Source organism: Maniola jurtina, chromosome 8 (genome assembly GCF_905333055.1).
Source record: "Maniola jurtina chromosome 8, ilManJurt1.1, whole genome shotgun sequence".
Classification (NCBI taxonomy): domain Eukaryota; kingdom Metazoa; phylum Arthropoda; class Insecta; order Lepidoptera; family Nymphalidae; genus Maniola; species Maniola jurtina.
Genome location: NC_060036.1, coordinates 5,333,475 through 5,351,154, shown reverse-complemented (window position 1 = coordinate 5,351,154; position 17,680 = coordinate 5,333,475). Strand labels below are relative to the sequence as shown.

General features: G+C 34.4%; 1 protein-coding gene and 1 long non-coding RNA gene across 4 annotated transcripts in view; one reads left to right on the top strand and one right to left on the bottom strand.

Moving 5' to 3' along the window:
- LOC123867643 (poly(rC)-binding protein 3) overlaps positions 1-17,680 on the top strand; it is a 217,222-nt gene that overhangs the window by 72,876 nt on the left and 126,666 nt on the right. For 2 of the 3 annotated variants that reach the window (XM_045909799.1, XM_045909795.1), the window contains exon 2: positions 1,968-2,020. The exons of the other annotated variant lie outside the window; for it this stretch is intronic. The gene's annotated coding sequence lies outside the window, so the exon portion shown is untranslated. The remainder of the gene's footprint in view (positions 1-1,967; positions 2,021-17,680) is intronic. 3 annotated transcript variants of the gene reach the window in all.
- Positions 1,622-11,241, bottom strand: LOC123867644. The gene is made up of 3 exons (XR_006796468.1): positions 10,862-11,241; positions 8,735-8,741; positions 1,622-1,632 (listed from the first exon to the last, which is right to left on the bottom strand). It is a non-coding gene; the product is annotated as an uncharacterized LOC123867644 (long non-coding RNA).

Genomic DNA, 17,680 nt, shown 5'->3' with positions numbered 1-17,680 from the left:
AAGTGATTTGGTATATCTATATCAGGTAGGCACACGAGTTTCTGAAATAAGGAATTATGACAGACGGACAGACGGAGGAAGTTGCACCTTATGGGTTCCTTTTTAGGATTCCGTAGTAAAGCAAGGAAACTTAAAATACGTCCAGTTCATTTGTTTCGTCTGTCTGTGTGTCACAGACATTTTCAAAATAAACTATAAGAGCTGTTAAATTGAAATTTAGCACGGAAACCTGTTACCGCTACACAGAGTAAATACTAAATTTTGAAAAAAAAAACGTCGGGAAAATTTAAAGTGAGAGTCAAAAAAAAATATTTTTTAATTAAAAAATTAAAACCGACTTCAGTAACTAATAATTTAATTTATTTTACAATTTTTAGTGGTCATGTATTTAAATATGCTATGCCTGGTTAAAAAACTACTGTTTACTAAGCTCGTACACTTATCGCGAGCAATTTATTCTTATCCATTGAACAGTTCCGTATTCCATCGCCGAAGATATTCATTAGATCTTCACCAAATTGTAATGGGACCACCTCTGAAGTATGATATACTAAAAAATTATCATCAAAATCAGTTTATAAATAGCGGAGTAATCGCGTAACAAATGTTACGCGATGTTGCATGTTCTCTCACGATGTTTTTCCTCACCTCATTTAATTTCCCAAAACGCACAAAACTCCGAAAAGTGAGAGGTGCGTGCACAAGATCGAATCCCCGACCTCCCGAATAGGAAGCGGACATCTTAACCACTAGGCTATCACAGTACAGCGAGTAGCAAATAACAAATCAAATTATACTACACAGTTGCAAACAATCTAAATCACTTTATTGTAGTAGCCATGTTTGTGTTCTAAATTTCCACAACTTAACTCATAACTTCGATGTTCTGTAATTGAAGAAGCGTGGTTTAACGTCATATACCTACCTACTGACTATTATAAGTAGCTTACTTCAGCGAGTTGTTCACGTGGATTAAGCTAGAAAATACACAAAATCGTGAGGGGGTAAAGTAAAGTATAATAAAATATTCTTCGTGTCCACATAATGAGCGCAGACATATCTACTCGTGAAGCCTGCTTAGATAATTTTCTAATCCTTTTAGTTAATTAGATAACAATAGGTGAGTTAAAAAAAGTTTCATTAAGTCTACACCGCAAAGTTGGCTAATTAAGGCATTACTTTAAAAATAACCACTGTTTGTATAACTGTCTCTTGAAACGCCATTAATTAGTAGGTACTAATTAAGATTCAAATGGGATTACTGTCTCGATGGAGCGTGACAATTGAGCGGGATTTAACATCTTTATAACATTGTAAAAAGTTTCTTTTATGAATGAACAAACGGTGAATCGGATTTAATGAAGATTGTTAATTGTTGTGATGAAGTTTGCTTAGTTAATTATTTTAAGGAAGATTTATCACTAGACTGTCTTAATATACATGATGAGATGGGCAGGTGAAGTTTGGAAAAATAGATTTTCAAAACTTTGTCGTGATGTTCTTCTCTCTTTTACTTGACTTAAACGTTTCCATTTATTGTGCGTCTTCCGTGCATACTTAGTAGTAAACTCTTAGTAAACTAGTACCTATGTCAGTGTCATGAAATTAAGTTTTATAGCTTTATAAAGTTCACTTGTTAATTTACGTAGAGAAAAATATCTTCATGCCGCATAAACTGACTTGATTTTACATACTTTTAGCTCATTTTCAGAAAAATTGTTTCCAATTAGTGTCTTGCGGATTACAGTAAATCTAGACTTTGTAGGTACTTGTGTATCATGGATCATCAATATTGATACGTCTGGGCTCAAAGTTCGTAAAACACATTTGGTCGTAAAGGACTTTTTGACACTGTTTTACAAAGTTTTTAATTCTGTATTATATTACCTAATATATAATATAATACACATCTTTAGTAAATTCTAATAATATGAACTGCAGTTATCCAAAAATTTTTATTGTTTCAGATAATATACATCTACCTTACTAAAAAGTAACTTAGACGAAATCCAACATTAAGGTATGTATCTATTATAATGAATTATTATTAGTTTTAATAAATTAAAATTATAATATCATAAAAGACATGTTGTGCCGACCCCACGTAGCAAGTCTTATACAACAAATAAAGGAAAAACCACACACCGCGAATTTGTGGTTACATCACAAAAAAAAACAAATAATAAATAATAAATTAGTATTTTCAATTTTCAAAGCAAGATAACTATACCAAGTGGGGTACCATATGAAAGGGCTTTACCAGTACATTTTTAAACAGATTTATTTTTTGTTTTTATGCATAATAGTTTTTGATTTATCGTGCAAAGTTACGAAAAATATACCCGAGTACGGAACCTTCGTTTCGCGAGTCTGACTCGCACTTGGCCAGTTTTTTCTAACGTAGCTTAGGTACAGAAGATATTTTTATTCAACAAAAATGAGAATTTATTTACGTGCGATATTAATGTTCAGTATGAAAGGGTTATTTAATCCCAGATTCGATTTCCTTACCATATTATTCACCGATACCGAAAATCTCAATGGTCTTTACGTTTATTAATATCATACTATTGAAATCCCTGAGGTTTGACTAGTTAGGTAGAGCCAATCATGTGAAAATTTATGTTACAGTGAGTTTCCGTAACTAAACAAGAAAGAGAGCTATGCTCCAATGAAAAATGAAATGATCCATGGAAATGATCCATAGAATATATAATATAATATCCATAGAGATCCATAATATATAAAATCCTTTCTCAAAAACTGATGGATTTTCTTTTATTTGTCCGAACTGTAGATATGTATGAAGATATGAATTTAAACATAATCCTTTCGGGAATCTAGTTATTTATCAGTCGAGTTCATTACATTAATCATTGTAATCTGTTTCTCTGAAATGGAAAGTGAAGAGGACGTAGCATAGACAAACACTCCAATATTGCGAATTACGCTTGACTGAAATCTTTTAATTAAACCCGACAGTCGACACGGTGAGCAGCTACGACAGGTGAACTGTAAGTATATAATACGAGTATATACTGTTACAGAATTACAAACTTTATTGTGTAGGCAGAAAGTACTTGAATTGTGTACATGTCCTTTACATCACAATATTGGTTCATCGTTATTATTGTTTGTTCAGATTCCGCCAACGTTGTTAGAGATGAGAAATCACTCCTGTCGTAATTTAATTACCGAAGTTTAAAAATTTAAGATACTCTAAAACTCCAGATAGATAAAGCTCATAGATTCATATAAAAAAAAAACCGGCCAAGTGCGCGTCAGACTCGCACACCGAGGGTTCTGTATTTGGGTATTTTTTCCGACATTTTGCACTATAAATCAAAAGCTATTTTGCATAAAAATAAACACAAATCTGTTTTAGAATGTACAGGTAAAGCCCTTTCATATGATACCCTCCTTGGTATAGTTACCTATCTAACTTTGAAAATTGAAACACATTTAGATTTTTTTTTCTGTGATATAACCACAAATTCACGGTTTTCAGATTTTTTCCTTTGCCAATTTGTATGATTCTAGGTCAACGGGAATTACCCAATAGCTGTTTTGACAGACACGACAGACGGACAGACAGACAGATAACAAAGTGATACTATAAGGGTTACGTTTTTCCTTTTGAAGTACGGAATCCGAAAAAGAATCTAATTAGGGAAGTTTTGTGCATTTATTTAAAAAAAACCTCTTGAAATAATAGATCAGCTAAAACGCCCATAGATGAATAGAAAGTTGTGCCTTCTTTATGATCAAATAATAATAGATATTGCCTTTGGGAATGAAGACGAAACTTATGATAACAAGAATGGGAAACAAATAAACAGTACAGCTAAACTTTTTACTTTTGGGCTTTACCATGAGGAGTTAAATAAACTTACTTGTATTTTTACGTTTCTTTAATGAACTTGAACAAAATTATAAAGGAATATTTCATCAGTTATATTAATTAATGAGTAGACAAAGTTACCTGTAAGTGAAAGGCTATCCTGGTCTATTCTATCATATGCGAAGGATTGGCCCGAAGAAATTAGGCCTGGATGACGCCCTCGCCGATTTAAGTTTTTTAAAAATCATATGAGAACTCTATTTTTTTTGGGATAAAAAGTAGGTAGCCTATAATATATTATCCGTCTCCGAAATGAAAGATGACTTTGTACCAAATAGAGTATGCCCGTGACTCTATCAGCGTGGATTTCAAAACTGACGTGTATGAAACTCGCGTATGAAATATAATATGACAGGTAATTATCATAAATTGACTAGCTAATTCTGAAATTCATTCGTATTTACGATACGACGTATTAAAGTCACGTCCGATCTAAGCTAACCAAAGGTCAAGGGATGCTTGCCCCGACTAGGAATTATTTGCACACGTATCCTATGCTATGCATACCAGATGTGATTACACAGTTAGCTTTCTTAAATTAAATATGTACGTTCTACAAATTGAAGTTGACCTATAAAAACGGAATGAACGCTGCGTCGAGGGCAATGCGTCCATCGTTGCAACGGTGGACGCATTTTGAATAAACTTTTAGGTTGGGATTTATAGAGCGCACTTCTTTTTTTCTCTTTCTCGTCTGGCTTTACAAAGATTAGCCAATGTCAAGTCTGAAGTTATTTACAAGTTAGGGAAACTATAAGTATGGACCTCGTCTTTGCCGGCGCTCGAATAAAGAAACACACACATACAGGCTTCACCATGAAAACATCACACTCCTTTTTCAGCAGTGTCCACCTGAAGTAAAAAATAAATTAGTGATATAAGAGATTTTATACACTGCGAAAATACTCGTTCGGATGTCCATTGCGATAACATACTTTATAGTACGGTCACGAGTCATAAGCTCTGTCGTGATCCCCTTTTTGTGAACTACAAACTACAAACAAGAAATAGAAATTCACTTTGGATACGGGATTGTATTATTCTGCTGGGTTAGCGCAGAAGCTGTGGGGGTGTGTGAGGCTTCCTCAACCCGATTGCCATCTTGACTTGTCGCGTCCTTACATTTGTCACATTATCAAGCTAAATAATCATATTATTACCTATATTTCGCATCCTTCTCAAAGGTGATTACTGTTTACATGCTCCACCACACACATACGCCAGTTTGTGCTGTCCCCATCAGACATTTAGAGTTATAAGATATTTATTTGTTTCGTCTTATTATTTATTTTTAATTTATTAGAGACCCGTGGTTTCGCCCGCGTGGATTTCGGTTTATTTAAATCCCGTAGGAACTCTTCAATTTCTGGGATAAAAAGTAGCCTATGTTCTTCCCCGGGTATCCCAAGTCTGTACCAAATTTCATTAAAATCAGCTCAGTGGTTAAGCCGTGAAAACGTAACAGACAGACACACATTCGCATTTATAATATTAGTATGGATAGTATGGATTATTATTAGTGACAGACTTTGTAATCGGTGTATATCACGAATATTTTATGCGGAATGCTTCAAATATATTATTCAACCTCGTAAACAAAACTTTCCGTACTTAGGATTAAGACCAACTCTTTAGTTTAAATGGAAAACCGCATACTTTGCAAACTTTCCCCAAGTGTTAATGCTAATATTTGGGAACACTGGAGTGTATTTCTAAGCCTTAACGGGTGTTTTTATCTTGCCATAAATTAGACGTCATTGTCATTCTCTAGGTATATTTAGGATCTACTGGATATAGGAGTCTTGTAAAGATTTTCACACCACACTTTACGGTTACCTAATGTGCCGCTTATGTGCAGCAGATTGCTGCCACTAGTTTGACGTAGTTCGTCCTCCAAAGTGGAAATCTGAGACTGAAGAGAGTAAAGGAGTAGACTAGTTTGCATAGTGTTAAACAGTTTCATTTACGTTGTTTTGGTAGGGATATATTCTTTCGAATTTTTGTACTTCGTGTTTTTGTAGTATCTCACTCAGAGTTATCAAAATCAGCGGTCCCTGTATTGGAGACAAAAAATACCATTTCTATTAATACACATTTAAAGTTTTAGGATGGCAGTATCCATCAAGCGCATTGAAACCCCGACGTTTTTCAGTCCTCCGAGTTAGGTAGGTAGGTACGGTTCATAAAATACAGTCCGCTGACAGACAGACAGACGGACGGACAGAGGAGGCTTAGTATAGGGTCCTCTGGCATCCTTCGGGTAAGGAACTCTAAAAAGTATTACTTGCTAGGTATTTACATATAGGTTCTTAATAGGTAGGGTAATTTCTTATCTTTTTTATTACGTGGCCATTTCTCGTTTCGTCTCAAAATAAGCTATAAATACTGGAAAATATATTTTATGTGTTACTTCAGAATATTCTGGTGCACTTTTACATGTGCCTGAAGCAGAAGAGCTTCTATAATATTTTACGTCTAACGGTTTAGTCTCTTGAATTAGTAAACGAATGGAAGTGGAGATATGAGAGCTACGAAAATTACACATATTTTCCTTAAAGGGATATAACGTAACTGTTTTATTCTAGCTAATATGATGAGTTTCCATTATAACTATAAAATAAAATGATAAATAGTATCTATAATACTTAAGAATGAAATCAAATGAAATTTGTAATATTCTAATACTAAAACTTCATCCATCCATATTTTCATACAATGAAACTGTGTCTGATTGTCTGCTAGCTTTTTCAATCTGTTCAACTAAATTTTGACGAAATTCGGTACTGGGATAGCTTGCATCTCGGGGATGAAGATGGAGATAGTCGTACAGTTTGTAAACTCCTATTTCTGTTAAGACAGTATTAAGGTTACGTGCGCCCTGAAGCCATCAAAAGGTCAATAGAGGCTCGACCCGGCTCAGAATTCTCTGTAAACTTATGTTGTACGTATTTGTAACAAACATACAGAGGGGATGTGTGCTTCCTTGGTGCTGTCATTTCACAGAGTTTTTCACCAAAGGTTGCCTGGTGGAGTTTGCTCTGAGCAATAAGGCCGCTTTTGCATACAATTGTTTTTAGTTTTTAGTTTCTTTGTTTTGTCTTGGTTGTTTCATGTTTTGTGTGCGATAAAGTTTTGTATCTATCAGCCATAAATTCACAAACGTTACTATGAGGTTTCATAGTGCGCTTGAACGCATAGTGTCGATTCCACCAATCAGATGACTATGTCACGTCAATTTACAATGATAAAATAAAATAAATAAATAAATAATTAATGGTATTTTATAAAACTAAGTATTTACTTTTATTACCGAATAAAAATTCAAAACTAAATAATAATAATTAATTATTATTACTTAATCAAAATAATAAGAATGTTGAACATATTTAATACTAGCTGATGCCCGCAGCTTCGCCCGCGTGGATTAGTCAGATCCCCTGCAGCATCAGGATTGAGGAGTTGGACTCCAAATTTTTTATGAAACAAAACAATGTCGCAAAGTTCCTCTATCGATTGAAAAAGAAATGACGCAAATCGGTTCAGAAATCTCGGAGATTTCGGTGTACATAGGTAGAAAAACACAACTCCCTTTTTTAAAGTCGGTTAAAAAAGTAGCCTATGTTACTCCCTGGTCAATTATCTACTTGTCTGTGAAAATCCCGTTAAAATCGGTTCAGCCGTTCCCAAGATTAGCCTTTTCAAACAGACAGACAGACAGACAAAAATTTTAAAAACGTGTGATTCAGTGTTGGTATCGTTCAAATAACCATATGAGCTTAATATGAGGTAGTTATTTCGAAATTACAGACAGACACTCCAATTTTATTTATTAGTATAGATTCAACACAATTTTTTTTACAGTAATTGTCAATATATAATGTAAAAATAATAATTTTTCGATGTTCAGTTAGTTATCTCTTGATTGTTAGTGGACGAATTTTTTGTGCTATAAAAAGAAAGCTAGTTTCCTTAGTTGACCACAAGGCGACAGGTATACCTAATCTTCCCCACAAGTATTTTTCATATTAAAGAATCACAATTGTTACGTATTTTTTGGGGAATCGTGAAAAGGCTGAATATAATATGTGCATGAGGATTATATTATTACATTGAGGAATATTCAATACAAATTGAATACAACTAATAAAGGCGATCCCTACACAAACATTCTATTCATTCGTGATCATAAATATATTCCATGCTGTTTGGAATGAAATCATATATCACAAAAACTTAAAACATATTTTGATGAAGCTTATTTAACATTTTATTTATTCTGTTTTTCGTTACAGCGAATCTCTATACATATAAACAGATATGCAGATTGTGTCGGAAGTCTGCCGAAACTCTGATGCATAATAATATTTACTATTGCCCCACTCTAATGCTTCAGCGTAGCATCCATTTAGGGAAATACTACTTACATGCTGAAGAGATTTCTCTTATTTCAGTCCGAAAAGTGTCGGCCTTGAGTACGTATTGATGAGGTAAATATTTACATATTTAGTAATATTATTATAGCGGTGATCACGATAGGTCGAACGTCGATCCCCAAAAGAAGTTATTTGGTTTGCTTCGTTGTGAAAATCAGAAAGACAGATTAAATGGTGTTTCATACAAGAAAATAAAATATTGACTCCTTGTAAAAGAAGATTTTATATTTACTTTTCTTTTATGCACTTTCACGAAAAAACAAACTGTAAACTGATCGCCCGATAAGAAGTAAAAGGAAAACTTGATGTAGGTATTATCCTGCAAAAAGCTTATCGTGAATATTCTGCTTTATTCTAAAGTAACTTTGCTGCTATGCGCCGGTTGTTTTAGCCTTATTACAAAGTCCCTCAAAGATTATTTACTAGCTTTTTACCTGTTACAATTTCGTGTAAAATTTTTGCATTTTAAAATACTGCTCTACATTTTTGGTTTGTATCTGAAAAACAGCATATTAAACTGTAATCTTATTTAATTTCAGTGTGTACATAAAAACTAAAGGCCTCGTCCAGAAATGCAAAGCCGCTCGACGAGCTATGGAGAAGGGTATGAGTTTCTCTGAGGGATAAGATCCGAAATGAGGAGATCTGCAGGAGAAACAAGATCACTAGCATAGCTCATAGATATCCTACTTGTCGTAGGAGCAATGGCTGTTGGAGCTTAAAGGTGCCCACGCACTTGAACTGAACTGCAGCTGAACTGCGCGCGTACGTCACTGTCGCGCGGCGCGGCTGGAGAGAATATCGTGCAGGGCGCTGACGCGACGCGCAGTTCAGCTGCAGTTCAGTTCGAGTGCGTGGGCACCTTAAAAGTCCTAGAATGGAGACCGTTTATGACATAGTGTGGAGCGTCCTCCAATACGATGGACCAACGATATAAAGAGGTTGGCGGAGAGTGTCTGGAAAAGGATGGCGGAGGACTGGGTGTGGTGGCACTCATTAGTAAGGCCTTTACCTAACTGTAGACGTTCACAGACTGATCATAATGATGTAACTAAAAACAGTGAAAATCTGGTCATTTCTAAGATAACAAGCTGGTAATAATCTCGATAGTACCAAGATAAAAGCTTGTAATCGTATTGTAGTTAGCGAACTAGCTAATTAAATAATAACAACGCCTTGTATACCTGTACTGAAAGCATATTTTTTTTAAATTTATTATTGTTAATCAGAAATACGAATTGGAGTAATACAGACTCTCCATTGGATGTTACTTGTTATTGTATCGGAACGCTATCGGTGCATGATGCGATACTGAAAGTAGGGACAGGAATCAGGATATAAGTATATTGGAAGAAGATTCCACCTAAAAGAGCTGGTAGGAGCTAAAAGAGCTTCAGAGCCTCGATAGCTCAACGGTTGAGGAGCAGACTAACTTCCGGAAGGTCGGCGGTTCAAACCCCACCCGTTGCACTATTGTCGTACTCACTCCTGGCAAAAGCTTCACTCTTAATTGAAGGGGAGTATTAGTCATGATTGGCATGGCTAATATTCTTTCATCGTATAAGAAATAACACTTTTTTAATTATTTATTTTAATTTAATGGTGGCCATTTGGAATTTTTCATTATTTTTGCTGTAACGGCAATAGAAATACACATTACACACTGTGTGAAAATTTCAACTCTCTACCTATTACGGTTTAGGTTATACAGCCCGCTATAGACAGACCGACGACAGACGGACGGACGGATAGACAGCGGAGGCTTAGTGATTGGCAACCTTCGGTTACGAAACCCTAGAAAATTATGAGCACCCATCTAGTTACCATCTTGAGTCAGTATAATTTTTTGAAGCAACTAGTCCATGTTCTACCCTCATTAATTTTACTAAATGTTTTTGTCTGCCATTGAGAATGAAGTGGCGTAGCTTCGCAGTTAGGTGTGGAACGTCAATTGTCTGTCAGATCAATCTTAATCACCGCTTGTGGGAAGTTTTGGGCCTCATGAGCCATTATCTAAATGAATACGAGAACGACCTTAGTGCAGCTCCTATTTCGTTTCATGTTTTCTCTGCTTAAACATTTATATTATGAGTCTCTAATGAATTAAACTTTTTGCTAGCGTAATCATTATTACGCCAATTTGGAACTGACTGACCTTTTTGTTTTATGGTGAAAAAAGTTACTTTTATTTATTAGAAAGATAAGTTATAATTTAAAAAAAAAATTTGCCCCCCAGATGGCCATACCTACTGTTTAACATCACTTCAGTGAAAGTAATTAAGTATGGTTATTTACTACAAATATACATATACTTAACGATAGAATCACTCATAAAAGTTGTACTCACTTATAAAAAGAGGCCTAAGTAAGTACTTACTGTTTTGCCGTTAAAACTCCAATAATGGTCTTTCTACGCGCATTTTACGACCACTAGAGAAAGTATAGGTAGGAGTAGTTAGGTGCACAAACTTCAACTGTATCTAATGCGTTCGCAGCGTATTTTAATTGGTTAAGGCCGCGCTCTCACAAAAATCAAAAAATTTTGCTAAATTTACCACAATAGGAAAATCTTTCACATAATTGAACACATATTTAAAATAAACCAATTTTTCGTATTGACATTTAATGTATCATATTTAAAAAGACTATTTTGTTTATTGCGTGGCTGCTTATTGCAATTTGGAGTGATGTTTATTATTATTTTTATGTTAGATAAAATTAATGGATTGTTACCAAAACTACATAAATAGATTCGTTAAAGAACATAGTTTATCTTCACATAAATTTTTGAATGAAGTTATGCTTTATTCCATACAAAAAATTGTGTTAAACTAGCCACATAATTTGCAAAAATTGGTAACAGTTTTTTTTTTACTCATTAATGTGATCAAAAATCAATATTTTAGTTCATTATGTATCAATAGGTCTATATTTTTAATATTTAAATATTTTTTTCCAGTAAATCAGATGATTTCTAAGGACAGATTTAGGGCTTCAAAGTTGAGTCTGTTACTGTTTTAATTAAAACTAGGCGCGGGAGATTGATCATTACAAAAGAAATAAAATAATTTTCGCAAAAATGTTACATTAACTGTCAATAACGAAAGATTGATTTATTTTAAACGTGTATTCAATTATGTGGAAGTCTTTCCTACGATGGTTAATTTGGAGCTCGAAAACTCGCATTTTTTGGTTTAAATGTAAGCGCGCCCCCTGAAAGGAGGTCAAGTTTGAAAAAGGACAGTTTTGATTTAGAATATTACACGTAACCAAAGATACGGTTTCTTTGTAAACGGTTTTTATATTTAACAGCTTTTTCTATTTAAGAGTCTGTTTTCTCTATTTGCAATAATAAAAACCAGTAGATAAATCACTATCGTGGAAGCTGCTGCAAACTGAGCCGATTAGTGGCTTGCGGGCAGATTCAAATTCGTGGATTTTTGCTTTTACTGGTTTACCAACCATCCAACCAACGGTTCTGGAAAAGTGGTTTATTTTCAAGTGCTGTAAACAGTCTAAAAGAAGCTTTTTATACGTTACTTTTTAACCCCCGACCCCAAAAGAAGGGGTGTTATAAGTTTGACGTGTGTATCTGTGTGTCACAGTAGAAAGTATCACAGATACACAATCTGTGTATCTTTCTGTGGCATCGTAGCTCCTAAACTAATTAACCGATTTTAATTTAGTTTTTTTTGTTTGAAAGGTGGCTTGATCGAAAGTGTTCTTAGCCATAATTCAAGAAAATCGGTTCAGCCGTTTGAAAGTTATCAGCTCTTTTCTAGTTATTACTGTAACCTTCACTTGTCGGGGGTGTTATAAATTTTTAATTTACACTTGTAGCCCTTGACTGCGAAGTGCGATCTACCCTGACGATCAGTGATGATGCAGTCTAAAATGGGATGCTCTAACTTGGAAAGACTATGGCAGTTTAACCATACCTTAAATAGTTTATATTTCATTGTGGTATAGGCTTATGCTCGACGACCATCATGCTTAATCAAAAATTGCCGAGAATATACATATTCGTTATTGCCTTGAAGGTATTTAGGTTTTTTTTTAATCCTTTATTTATAGGCTTTTACATTTATGCATGTCAGCCTTGGTATTTAGGTTGTACGTGAGAAACACGGGCGCCGGAAAGGCATTCCACGCCCTAGCGGTTTGTATTTTCAGAAACGTTGACAAAAAAACGTTTTGTACTAGTAGATTGATTGTCGACTACATAATATGAAGGTAGTTTCTATGTGGCATCATACAAGAACACTTAATCGCTTAGCGGCACATCTTTGCCGGATGCTAACTATAGCCACGGCCGCAACGCCCATCAAACCAGACCAGACACAATTTAAGAAATATAGTTATATTGAGCCAGATCTTTTTTCCGCGCTCACGCAAATTGTAGAACCAATTCGTTAGTAGTGGTGTTCCCTATAGGGTGGTGTTCCCACTATATTTCAAGATAGAGTTATTCAAGGGATGGATCAACAAATTCCCGAAAAGCCGGCAACGCACTGTCGCTTCCTCTGGTTTTGCAAATGTGAAAAAGTAAGAGATCCAATAACACTTAAGTAAGACACGCGCTATTAGCACGGTGCATAGAACGGACTTGAAAAATCGAACTGTAAAACGTCCACAGCGCCAGGAAAAGCGCATCGATTACATTTCTCGGATTTTTTTAAGTATTTTCCTAGATAACGATTAAAATAGATTAGAATTATTGATTTTAATGTCACACTGGATATTTTCAAGCTTAATAGAAAAAAGTCATAAAATTGGGGCTGTGGCTTGTTTTGTATTATAATTTGGGTAATGGCTCAGGAGGCCGAAACTTTTCGTAAACGATAATTAAGATTGATCTGATGGAATATTGATATTAATCTACCGAGCCTTTTTTTGTTATTATTTTAATTTTATGATTCTTAGTACTTACAAGTGTAAATTAAAAATTTATAACACCCCCGACAAGTGAAGGTTACAGTAACTAGAAAATAGCTGATAACTTTCAAACGGCTGAACCGATTTTCTTGGATTATTATAGCTAAGAACACTCTCGATCAAGCCACATTTCAATTAAAAAAAACTAAATTAAAATCGGTTCATTAGTTTAGGAGCTACGATGCCACAGACAGATACACAGATACACACGTCAAACTTATAACACCCCTCTTTTTTGGTCGGGGGTTAAAAACATCTTATAAAAAACAGTTAGATGGATAATCGTAATAAATTAAAATATCCTCGAGACATATAATACTCTACCAAACTTCTAGCACAATTCTGCCAAAAGGTGAACCGGAGAACACTTTAATTATTATTAGTTGGGAAAGTTCATTTTACAAACTCTTGCGAGCTGAAACTGATAAATGTGGAAAATTTACAAAGTTGTACGTTATAACTATATTATACATAAGCTGAACAATTGATTATATTACTAGAAATAATTAATTAGACAGTAGGTATACAATTTAAAGTGATAACAATAAATAATTACTATTATTTTTGCATATCCGTTTTTTGCATGATTGGTGTTATTTTTACATGCCCGATACCTGTTTTGCATTTCCGGTTCATTTTAAGGGTTCCGTACCTTAAAAAGAAAAACGGAACCCTTATAGGATCACTTTGTTGTCTGTCTGTCTGTCCGTCTGTCGGGTCTGTTAAGAAAACCTATATGGTACTTCCCGTTGACCTAAAATCATAAAATTTGGTAGATAGGTAGGTCTTATAGCACAAGTAAAGGAATAAATCCGAAAACCGGGAATTTGTGGTTACATCACGGAAAAAAAATTAAAATGTGACCAAGTGGGGTATCATATGAAAGGGTTTTTTTACCTGTACATTCTAAAACAGATTTTTATCTATGTTTATAGATAATATTATTTGATTTATCGGGCAAAATGTCGGAAAAAAATATCCAAGTACGTACGGGACCCTCGGTGCGCGAGTCTGACTCGCACTTGACCGGTTTTTTTGCATATGCGGTTCATTTTTGCATATCCGGTGTTATCAGTGGTATGTGCTGATCACAATAACCTCTGATTGGCTAAAGTTCGCTTTCAACTATAGCGATAGAATTTCAACCAATTAGAGGTGGAGGATTTTTTGGTAGAGCTTGTTGAGTAGCTGTACCAAAAAATCTAAGAATACGAATTTCTATGATCACAATGTATAAACACTCACATACACACAATATGTTAAATTCATCTTACAAATAAACCCCCGGTGAAACGCCAAAATGAGCAAGATCAGTTTTAATTACAGCCCTTTGATAGTAACACCAACGAAACATCAAAGGTAAACCGTCAAAGTCACCCTTGTATCTTTAAAAGTGATTGTCAGGGAAGGAAAACGTTATAGAATATGCTGATCAAAATGTGTACCCGTATCCCATACTTAAGCGGTGCGGCAGCTCTCCGAAATAAATAATAGAAGAGGCCGCTTGCTTTTACCTTATTACTGGCAAGTCGATGAGAATTTACCTAACAACAAAGACCGTAGAGTCCGTAGAGTTATGGCTGTCTCAACTTTACCTTTAGGTACTTACAGGAGCTTTTGAGAAAAATATTAATTTTTCTTTGTCAGTGTAACAAGAACTTAACAAGAGATAAAGAAAGGTCCATTAAATCGTTTCTTGTTATTTGTTATTTCCCATTAATAAAAAATAATGGTAGGGGCCACTTGCACACAGTTTATCGATAAGAATTTGCCTAATATCAAAAAGTATTGTGTTTCAGCAACCTTTATCTTTCCTGAAGCTTTTGTCATAGATTAATGGTTTGTTTGCTGTGGTATAAATGTGAAATATACAGGGTGCTAATTAGCATTAAACTGCAACACAATTAAAACTGCGAGAGAAACAGACAGGTCTAAAGATCCATTACGTCAACTGCAATATAAATTTAAAACTCATTAGTTTTGGGTAAGGTCTGACGAAATCACAAACACAATCTTTATGATAAATTATTACACTTTTATTTCATATTTAAATTTATTAACTTTTACATTTGTGTCAAATAAATGTTGTTCCTCTTACGTTAGTATATTTTTGAATGTCGTCGTTTTAAAACCACTCTTACAGGTAACCTCTCCACGTTTATTAGCCACTCCCCTTTTTATCTTATCGTTATCGGCCAATCCAAATTGTACAATGAATAAACTTAGTGACTAATATACAAATCATCAAGCTCGTTTCACAAATCATCTAAGTAATAAAGATATTTTCATCTTATATATTGATTACAAATATTATCCTTTATTATGCTACAATTCATCAACTAAAAACTATAAGAATTTTATATACAGTACGTTTATCGATCAGATGTTGAACAACTTCAGCCAATCAATGACGCCTTCTAATATGATGTTATGATTTGAGTGGCGCCAACTATGTTTTATAGATAATTAATATGGGCCAAGCTTACAGCTCGGCCATCCTGTTTTAAGCGAGTCTCATCGCTTTTAAAAAAAAATTAAAACTTAAGTAACATGTAAACTTCACAACCAAAATGACAAAGACTTAGTTCAACAAAACAAAAAAAAAATTAAGATAGTAATTAATTAAATTAATATTCTTGCTAACTTAACTAGAAGGAATATACAGTTTTATTGATACATTGGTATTGATTATGATTGCAACTTAATTTTAGAGCACTCGCAGCACCCCTTTCCATCCGTTATAATTAGAAAATAGCAGATAAACTCAATTCAATTCCAAACTATTTACCCTCGCAACTTTACCTGCCAGTCTACAGTAGCACTCAAATTTAGCCTTTAATCTAAAATTCATTTTTCTGTTCTCTTCCGCTAATATTAAAATAAAAAGATGCAGACACTCTAAATTTATAAATAATTTTTCAAAAATCATAAAGATATCAAAAATTGCAAGACCAGTAGCAACTAAAGGAGGCCTCAATTTAATCAAAGAAGGTAGGTATATGCATAAAGTCCGAAGCATCAATTATAACTCACAAGCCAATATTTTACAGGAACACTCAATAGAGATTTGGGGATGAGCATGTAAAACTAATTACTAAAAACTACTTTAAAGGGTTTCAAGTATCTCAAAATAAATTGTTAAAAGTTCTGTTCCAACTAGACTCTCCTTCCCACTAAAGAATTATATAAGAAAACTGATGAACTATATTATATAAGTCAATTATACAAATTCAAAATATGTCTATTTGTTAGGAAAATACTATTAAAGTCCGTACATACACGCATCACTTTAAAGCTAAATCTCATAAATATGGTACACAAAACGAACATACCTATTATGCTACAATTACATAAAGCTAGGACTAATTATGGTATGTAAACTACCTAGCTCTACTACATAATGTACTTGCCGAAACTCATACTGGAGGAAAAATCTTTTACAAAGTTTAAAGTTTAATCAAACAGTGTCAAACACCATAGATATCTTAGCTAGATGTAGGTATAGTTTGTTAACGAATATAACGTGTTTTGACTTTTTATATTATTGTATAGTCACCATACCTTTAAAGATTATGTTTTCTTCTATATTTATATTTAGAATCGGGAGCGATTCTTAATATGAATATGTGTAAGTGAACTTCTTGTCCTTTTGATAAAATAAACTCTCTAAACTTAAAGTTAATCGCCGCCAGTTCTCGATTTAAATCACAAAACATTTTCATACACTTTCAACGCAATAGTTTTACGCACATATTTTCTTCTTCCCTTCTTATTGGAAAATCGCGGATTCCGAGCCTTGGCGCGTCTCTCTTCTACCGGGATACATATGTGATTGTCCTTATTTCCCTCCAGATCCAAATTTTTAATGACCCTTATCCTAGGGTTCTTTCCCTCCAGATCCAAATTTTTAATGACCCTTATCCTAGGGTCTACCTCCTTCCTCCTATAGGACTTTTTGTCCATAGCCCGTAACCTCGGGGCTTTCCTTCCTTGGGACTTTGTGTCCCTGACCCATACCTAGTTTTGGGTCTTTCTTTTCCTCATTTATTCATTTCCAACATCCTTGGATCCTGCAAACATAAAACACTTTGAGTAGACCGTTCATTTAATTTTGTTTCATAAGCATCCATCATAATACAATCCGACCTAAGAGAAGTAATTTTACTTGGTAACCTAGAAAACCTATTATCATTATTATAATTTAGTTTTCTCCAGTTCCGTACCCCTCGAAGGGTGCCTACGAGACCCTATTTTCTAAACCTCTGCTCTCCGTCCGTCTGTCCGTCTGCACGTGCGTCACGGCCTGAACCGTGAACGGCGTATCGTGAACCGTGATAGTTAGAGAGTTGAAAGGAACGTGATTACGGATGTATGAAAATCCTATGCCTGGTTGCTTCCAATTCAAACTTTT